The sequence below is a fragment of the Pholcus phalangioides genome, unplaced genomic scaffold (assembly GCF_987345545.1).
Source record: "Pholcus phalangioides strain wild (caught in Gottingen) unplaced genomic scaffold, Ppha-v1.0 ptg000042l_1, whole genome shotgun sequence".
Lineage (NCBI taxonomy): Eukaryota > Metazoa > Arthropoda > Arachnida > Araneae > Pholcidae > Pholcus > Pholcus phalangioides.
In genome coordinates, this window is record NW_028301628.1 from 18,162,159 (window position 1) to 18,170,267 (window position 8,109).

The following is an 8,109-nucleotide window of genomic DNA, read 5'->3' on the forward strand; positions in this document are numbered from 1 at the left end:
TAGTGTCTCCTTTGTAATTGATGGATCAGCCTTTCTATGGATTATTCCTTGGCCTGATAAAGGTACTGTAAATGACTATATCTCTCGCTTAAAATCGGCAATCATAACCAAACTACAGTAAGGTGATTTATACTTGAGATTTGATCGGTATTATACTTTCACCAACAAAGATGTTATAAACAAAAGAGAGAAACAGGAGTTAACAGAGTTTGCCAGCTGTCATTGCTAAATCCATTTCCATTACAAAAAGTCACACTTACAGTCCACAGAAAATAAGAAAAAATTGATAAATTTTATCTGCAACGACCTCGTACAAACTACGGAATATCTAAAACACTGCTTCCCAAAGTGGGTGTTATTGCTCCCTAGGGCGATGGAAATTTTCGGGTGGTGATAGAAACATTGGGTTTAGTGTAGGATCCTATGTTTTGCAAGATTCATCGAAAGACTGGTTATTTGTGGAGATGAAGATTACAAGGAGAGGAAGTTTCTATATGCATATGGCCATCTGGTTGGCCTTTGTCATTCATGAGCTATTAGTTGATTGTTTACGCCGTCCATGTACGGTGCCTTTCAACATATATATACGCTCCAAGGTTGAAATGATCTATCTGCCTCCATAGCTTAGGTGGTAGAGCACTCGTTCGATAAGCGAGAGACCGGGGTTCGAGTCCCCGTGGGGGCAGTGATGAATTTTCTTCCTTGTAATCTTCATCTCCACAAATAACCAGTCTTTCGATGAATCTTGTATTGACAAGTGGAGAGGACGTTTCTATATCCTATGTTTTGGCTTGAGTTGGGGAGCGATGAAAAAAGAAAAAAAAATAAGAAGGACGTTAGAACAAAAAGTTTGGGAAACTATGATCTAATTATAGATTCTTACGCTAGAATTAGCACTGCATGAAGAAGCAGATGTTATAATTGCTCAACAAGCATGAAGACTAGGAACACAGAAGAAGGAGGAAGGCAGTTGACTGTAGTTTCTGATTGACACTGATGTTTTTTATTGCTTCTCTACCACTATTTAAAGGAAGGTATAGCCATCCCAATGTATGCACATGGAATCGTCTATCCTAGGAAGGTCGTTGATTGACATTAAAATCTCCGTCCGAAAACACACTAACATCGTACCAGATATCTTGGCCGGACATGCTCTGAGTGGATAAGACACTACAGCTTGCTTTTTTCGTATAGGGATAGGTAAAATTGTACAAGTATTCAAAATAGGTTATTCCTTTTCATTGGTGGGCGTTGAAAAAACAAGCATTGTAGATGCGAACAAGCAAACATAAATTTTTATTAACATCTGCTACTGTCATTCGAAATGCTTGACACTTTCAAAAACACGAGTTGGAGCTTGGTACACTAAAATGGGAAGAAATAGCTCTTCGTTACCTCCAAGACTCTGTTCCCTGCCACCCACTAATGAAGCTGTTCTGCAGAATTCAAAAAGGGCAAATCTTCAAACCTTAATCTTGAAGATTACTTTGGGTACACCCCCTGTCGTAGATCCAGAACAATTTGACTACTACAAAAACGGTGTTTCTGAAGTACTTCTGCCTATTGGCGTGCCAAATAATATCGTACTAGCTTCAAGTGACATCTTAAAATTAATTAAATGCTCCTGCGATAGCGAAACGCCATGCAGTACAAAAAAGATGTAGTTGCGTGAACACAGGGTTATCCTGTACAGTGTTTTGTGTTTGTGCGCGTAACGGCTGTATGAATGAAAATAATCAACTACAATACGAAGATGAGGATGATCAGCTAATAGAATTGATTTATATTTCAATTAACAAACGTTCGTCTTCATTTAATGAGATATCATTGAAAATGTAACTGAACTACAATTCTTTCACTTATGGATATACCTTTTAGCTGAAACTACTAATTTTATATTTTATTAAATAGAATACTTGAGCGAATGTATGTTTTAAAAATAATTAAGTATAAAATATATGTTACGAAATATAAAATGTACAAGAAAAAAAGTGAATATTTTCGTACCTAAAAGAGTTTAACATAGTAAAGGCGACCATTTTGAATGTAAATTTATAAATTTATAAGAAATAAAAAAAAAAAGTTATCGTTTTTGTTAGGTTTTTTTCAGATCTGTTAGGGTAATCTCAACTAAAATTAGCAATAAACATACGAGGAAAATATATTACGGCAAAATAGTTGCAAAAATTTTCATTTTACTTAAATATTCAAAAGGGTGGATCGAAAATTATAGGAAATTTTATTTTTCGAAATTATTTTGGCGTGAGGTGAGAAATTTGGGTCTTAGGTGCATTAGTTTACATAATATGTTTAATTAAAATACATTCATATCTTCTGATGTGACCAAAGTGCCACAAAAATAATTGCAGATCGACATTTTTATGAAAATGTATTGTAAATTGTAAATTAATGGAAAATATTTATAAATTTGGCAGAGTATTCGGATATTAATATGAACTTATAAATAATAATAATTTTTTAATACATAATACGTGAAGTATAAATTTAAAAATTAAAGCAATAAATCATAAATTTTATAAAAGTGAACTTAGATAAAGGCTTTTTCAATTCTATTAGTTTGAAGATTTACATACTTCTAAAGCTCGGATGTACTTTTTGGTATTAAAATGTTTGATATAACTTCTTGATTTTATCCTATTTTTAATACGATGCCTATTAATATTATTTCTTCTCTTCTCCATGTACACTTTCCGACGTCTTAGATACTAGGCGAATGCATCTTTCAACTGCTTGGGTATGGCATGGACATTTTGACCACTCCTTCGTTTTTCCAACTTTTACCATGGATTCAATTTCTTCATACGGCACATTCATCATAAGAAGGGGGTAGGGGTTCAAACGTCTAACTCGTTGCCAGTTAATAAGTTCAAAATAGTCCTTTGCTTTGAAGTGTATATATTTTTGGTACTTGAAAAATTATTACTTCGGATGATCGTCTGTTTGCATTTCTAGCTCAAATTAGTTTTCGTATTAGTAAAGACCCGATATGCTCTGTTATCTGTGACCACTGACAATAACAACTTTTCAGGATGGCAAAAGAAGCTATTTCGTTGAACATCAATATCTAATATTTTTCTTAGATTTGGTTCTAAATATCTAGAAAATGAAGCAAATTTTCAAATGTGCCGCGCTCCTTCTGTTATGGAAGGCTTTAATTTGATGTGGACTCTACAGGTGCATATATCTTCATAATATAATGTTGCAAAAATTATAAGACTGTCAGATGGTTTTTTGTGGCCTCATACAATCTTAAAATTCTACCTGCAGTTGTTAACCACCGTGAGCAACTGGACCAGGTTATTTTAATGCCAGGTCAGAATAACATTCACCACGTGATATTTCTTGGCAAATATCATATAAATATTGCTGATCATTGCCGAGAACGACTCTATCTGTATTGTCTGTCATATTCTCCATACTTATTGAAGAAAAAGAAGCTACAGGTAGCTCCTTGCGGGTTTCGATTGATTTATCAATGGACCCACAAAAGACTGTAGTGCCAATTATTGCACCATATAAAGAATTTGTATGAAGCATGAAAATGCACCATTCTAATCGTTTATTGAGATCCAGCTCCATATCACGGGAATAACTCCTCTTTTGTACAAAGCATTAACATTCACCACGATTAGATGTGATGGATTTATTGTTTCATCACATCTAATTACTGTTAGCCCATTTAATTGTATATTATTTGATACAAAAGAAATTGAGTATTGCTTCTTTTATCACTTTAGTTTCTCCTGTTGCTACCTGTAACAGTGCCGATGTACAGACAGTTGGATTCCTTTACAAGAGTATAATGTTCCTCCTTTGTGGTCTTTGGGTAGTGCTTTGTGTCCTTCGTAATTTGCACCTTTGTGTTGTATTTTCTACCATCGAAATATAATCGGGTTAAAATAGACAGAGGCTCTGCTAAATTGGTCTACTTTGCATTTCGAGCCTTCTTATGCTGTCTACGAAATTTATTGAGATCTACTACATGCGAAGTATTTCCTTCATATAAAACAGGGTTTACGGAAAATTCACCGCCAACAATTCACCGCTAGGAAACAGTTCAATGCGGGTCAGAAAGCAAGGGAGTGAGTGATTGAGTTACTGAGTCAGTGAGCGAGGGATTGAGTGAGTGAGTGATTGAGTGAGCTACTGAGTCCATGAGTGAGCGAGTGAGCTACTGAGTGAGAGACCGATCTACTGAGTACATGAGTGAGTGAGTGAGCTACTGAGTGAGAGACCGAGCTACTGAATCCGTGAGTGAGTGAGCGAGCTTCTGAGTGAGAGACCGAACTACTGAATCCGTGAGGGAGTGAGCTACTGAGTGAGAGACCGAGCTACTGAATCCGTGAGTGAGTGAGCTACTGAATCCGTGAGTGAGTGAGCTACTGAATCCGTGAGTGAGTGAGCTACTGAGTGGATGAGTGATCTAGTGATCTAGTGAGTGGATGAGTGATCTAGTGATCTAGTGAGTGGATGAGTGATCTAGTGAGTAAGTGAGTGACCCATTGAGTGATCCTAAATGATATGGCGGGAAGTTTAAATAATGACTTTATTAGAAGAAATTGAGATGATACGGAAGAAATTACAAATTGCTGTTGCACAAGAGAATATACTCAATAACTCCATTAACTCTATATTTCATTCAGAATCTTCCAACGAAACGTTAAAAGGAATAATAACAGAGAATTAAAAGATAATAAAATGGATACGCGATGAATTAACTTCCTGAAATACTTAAAATCATCTGCTGTTATCACTTTGATATTACAAAAAACATTGTTGATCATCAGTAAGCAATGGATTATTTTTTCATGATGAACTATCTGTTACCAGCGACTTCATTGGTGTGGATTCTGCAATCTCAGATTTACTCAGCAATGATTCCCCCTAAACCACTCTAACACCTCATGATCCCCATGGGTGATGAACTTTCAGAAATCCCGTTTTAGTGCGTCTCTACATCTATATACTGCATATAAAATAACATGTTCTGAGACTCATTCATCATCGCCGAGCCAAAACCTCTGCAGCTATAAATATCAAATTTTGTAAATAGTTTTGTTTCCCATGTGAACTGACTAAGAAAGGTTTTTCCATATTCGACTCCTAAGGGGGTCATACGTTGGAATCACGCCGAGCGGAAACCGCTGAAGCTATAAATATGAAATTAGGTCGATATTGTAATGTAGACAATATTATATAGAACAATCGGACTTTTTAATCATTTGTGACACTACTAGGTTAAAACTAACTAATTCACTTACTTCCTCACTCCCTTACTCACTAGGTCACTCGCTCAATCACTTAATCCCTGGTCACTCGCTCAATCACTTAATCACTGGTCACTCGCTCAATCTATTAATCACTCATTCATTCTTTAGGCCACTCACTCACTCACTTACATACTCACTAGATTACTCACTCACTCACTTACATACTCACTAGATTACTCACTCACTCACTTACATACTCACTAGATTACTCACTCACTCACTCACTCACTCACTCCTCTCTCACTGACTCACTCAATTACTAGGTCACTCACTCACTCCTCTCTCACTGACTCACTCAATTACTAGGTCACTCACTCACTCCTCTCTCACTGACTCACTCAATTACTAGGTCACTCACTCACTCCTCTCTCACTGACTCACTCAATTACTAGGTCACTCACTCACTCCTCTCTCACTGACTCACTCAATTACTAGGTCACTCACTCACTCCTCTCTCGCTGACTCAGTAATTCAATCGTTCACTCTCTGGCTAACTGACTCGCATCAAACTGTTGTCGGTGAATTGTTAGTCGGTGAATTTTCCGGCGGTGAATTTTCCTAGCGGTGAATTTTCCTCGCGGTGAATTGCATGGCGGTGAATTTTCCGGACACGGTAAAACAGCACTGGCAATTGAAGCTGCTGTTCTATCTGAAATTCCGTATCTATCACATTCTCTTGCCAAAGTAGGAAAATTTAAGCGATTTCGTGATTGATATTGCAACGTAATTACATATACGTGGACGAAGACGTAGAGGAGAGCTCAAGTTACTCGATATTTCCATAATTTGTCTAATTTTGAATCCTGATGCAATAATTTCATGCATTTAATAATAAACAACAAACGATTTTTTTCTCTGCCTATACCTTTTTCCTTGTAAATCGATTTTTTAATTCATTTTTATTTATAATTTTTAATTGAAAATTTGCTTAAAATTAATGAGATTATTGGCTTCAAGTGTCTTGGAGCACCGCAAGAAATTAATCGATTGTGAAAAATGTTTGCATATAGATGCTGGTATGCTTAAAAGACAACTTTAGCACCCCGAGTCGATTCCTTTATCCACATTTTGAATTTTCGATCCGCCCTAATATTTAATTTAGGGATGGCCGCCATCTTGAATTCTGGGAATTATCCAAGGGTGATAAATGAGTACACGCTATTTTATGAATCTGCATACCTGAACATCAAATACCAACAATAAAGAAAAACTTTTTATTTCAAAACAGGGTAAGACGAAAAATCCCTATTTGTCTGTCGGACTATAAGACATTCACCCGGTATAATAAATGACGATGCTCACAGTGATGCTCAAAGTTTCATTCATCAAGTGCCGATCATGAAGTATCTATACGGTAATGTACCTAGCAGTTATATTTGGTGATGACATGTACTTTGACATGTGTTTTTGTTGAGTTTCGCTATTACAACGACATGTGTGTGTGTGTGTGTGTTCCGACTTATCTTCTAAAAAAAATCTCAATCGTCGTCAGAAATCTTATTCGAGAGTGATCAGAAGAAAAATTTGAAATATAAACATGAGAAGGGACGCTTGAATGGGACGGATTTTATCTCGACAGCTGAAATTTGATGCGAGAGGCGTCTCTAGTCATTTGCTCTGTCTGCATTACAATGTGGTAGTTTCAATGAATTATAGATGTCGGTGAAGCTGGTAAAAAATGAGCCGGTCGCACAACCATATAAGAGAAGATGTGCATCGTTATTATAGAAAAGCAAACGGATTTATTGTCTATCAAACTCCGTGTTGTTCGAAACGTAAATTCCGCCGCGAGAGTGTGTGCTTTTCTTTCTTTACCCATCGGCCTTCCGACGTCTTACGTGAGAAAGAAAGTTTAACACATACACATATGTTATACTATATACACCCACACACCTTCAGATCGAACAAAAAGAGCTAAAAAAACCCCGTGAACTGAACGAAAAAGAGTCTGTCTCGTAGAAAAAAAACCTCATTTCTCGCATCTCTCTCTCTCTCTCTCCCGGCCGGACTCACCGGCTTCGATGCTTTACGATGGTGCGCGATTCCGATCTTCCCTCCATAAAATCGACGAATTATATCATGATGGCAGGATATCCTCGCTGCAACACACAAACATTTTCCTTTTCTGTTGTACCTTCCACCGTATGAGATATTTCATTCTGATCCTGGCGTAAAGAAAACTTTCGGCAGCAGAATTTATCTAGACGAGCAAGCGCAGCACAACAAGAAAAAGTGACGACAATAAACGAAATGTCTCGGCAGACGTCGGGAATAAAAATGCACGAGGGCATTTTCGGCCTATCCGAGCGTTTTCTTGTTTGCATTCGCAGCAGAATACCGGCGTCTTTCTTTATTGGCCTTGTTTGCGACGCATATACAATCGCGAACAAAAATATTCGTATTTATTCCTATTCTTAGAAACTGTTCAACGATGTACCCATCCATATGCCGATCTCTCTGGGTCGAAAATATCTTACTTGAAAAACCTCAGATATCCAAGATGTATGGATTACCTTGTATATATCTGAAAATACAGACAGAGGTCTGTCGTTGAAAACTCTTTTTTGAATGAATCCAAGCCTCACCTTCCGAGTATGAGATTCTAAAATTTTGGAGTTCACGGTAGCCTCGGAAATTTTGAAGTATCTCGCGGCACCCCCGATCTCGAGACACATACTTTATATATATATAAGTATGTACATATATATACTTATATATATATAAGTATATAATTTCCCAACCAATTCATCTCGCTGTACTCTTCACCAGTTTCATGGCACCCCAGGATGAATACTCTTTCGGAATCACTGCTTCGATG

General features: G+C 37.0%; 1 non-coding gene across 1 annotated transcript; it reads left to right on the forward strand.

The window, feature by feature from the left end:
• The first annotated feature begins 613 nt into the window (after window positions 1-613).
• TRNAI-GAU (transfer RNA isoleucine (anticodon GAU)) lies at window positions 614-685 on the forward strand. The gene has a single exon. It is a non-coding gene; the product is annotated as a tRNA-Ile (tRNA).
• The last annotated feature ends 7,424 nt before the right edge of the window (window positions 686-8,109 follow it).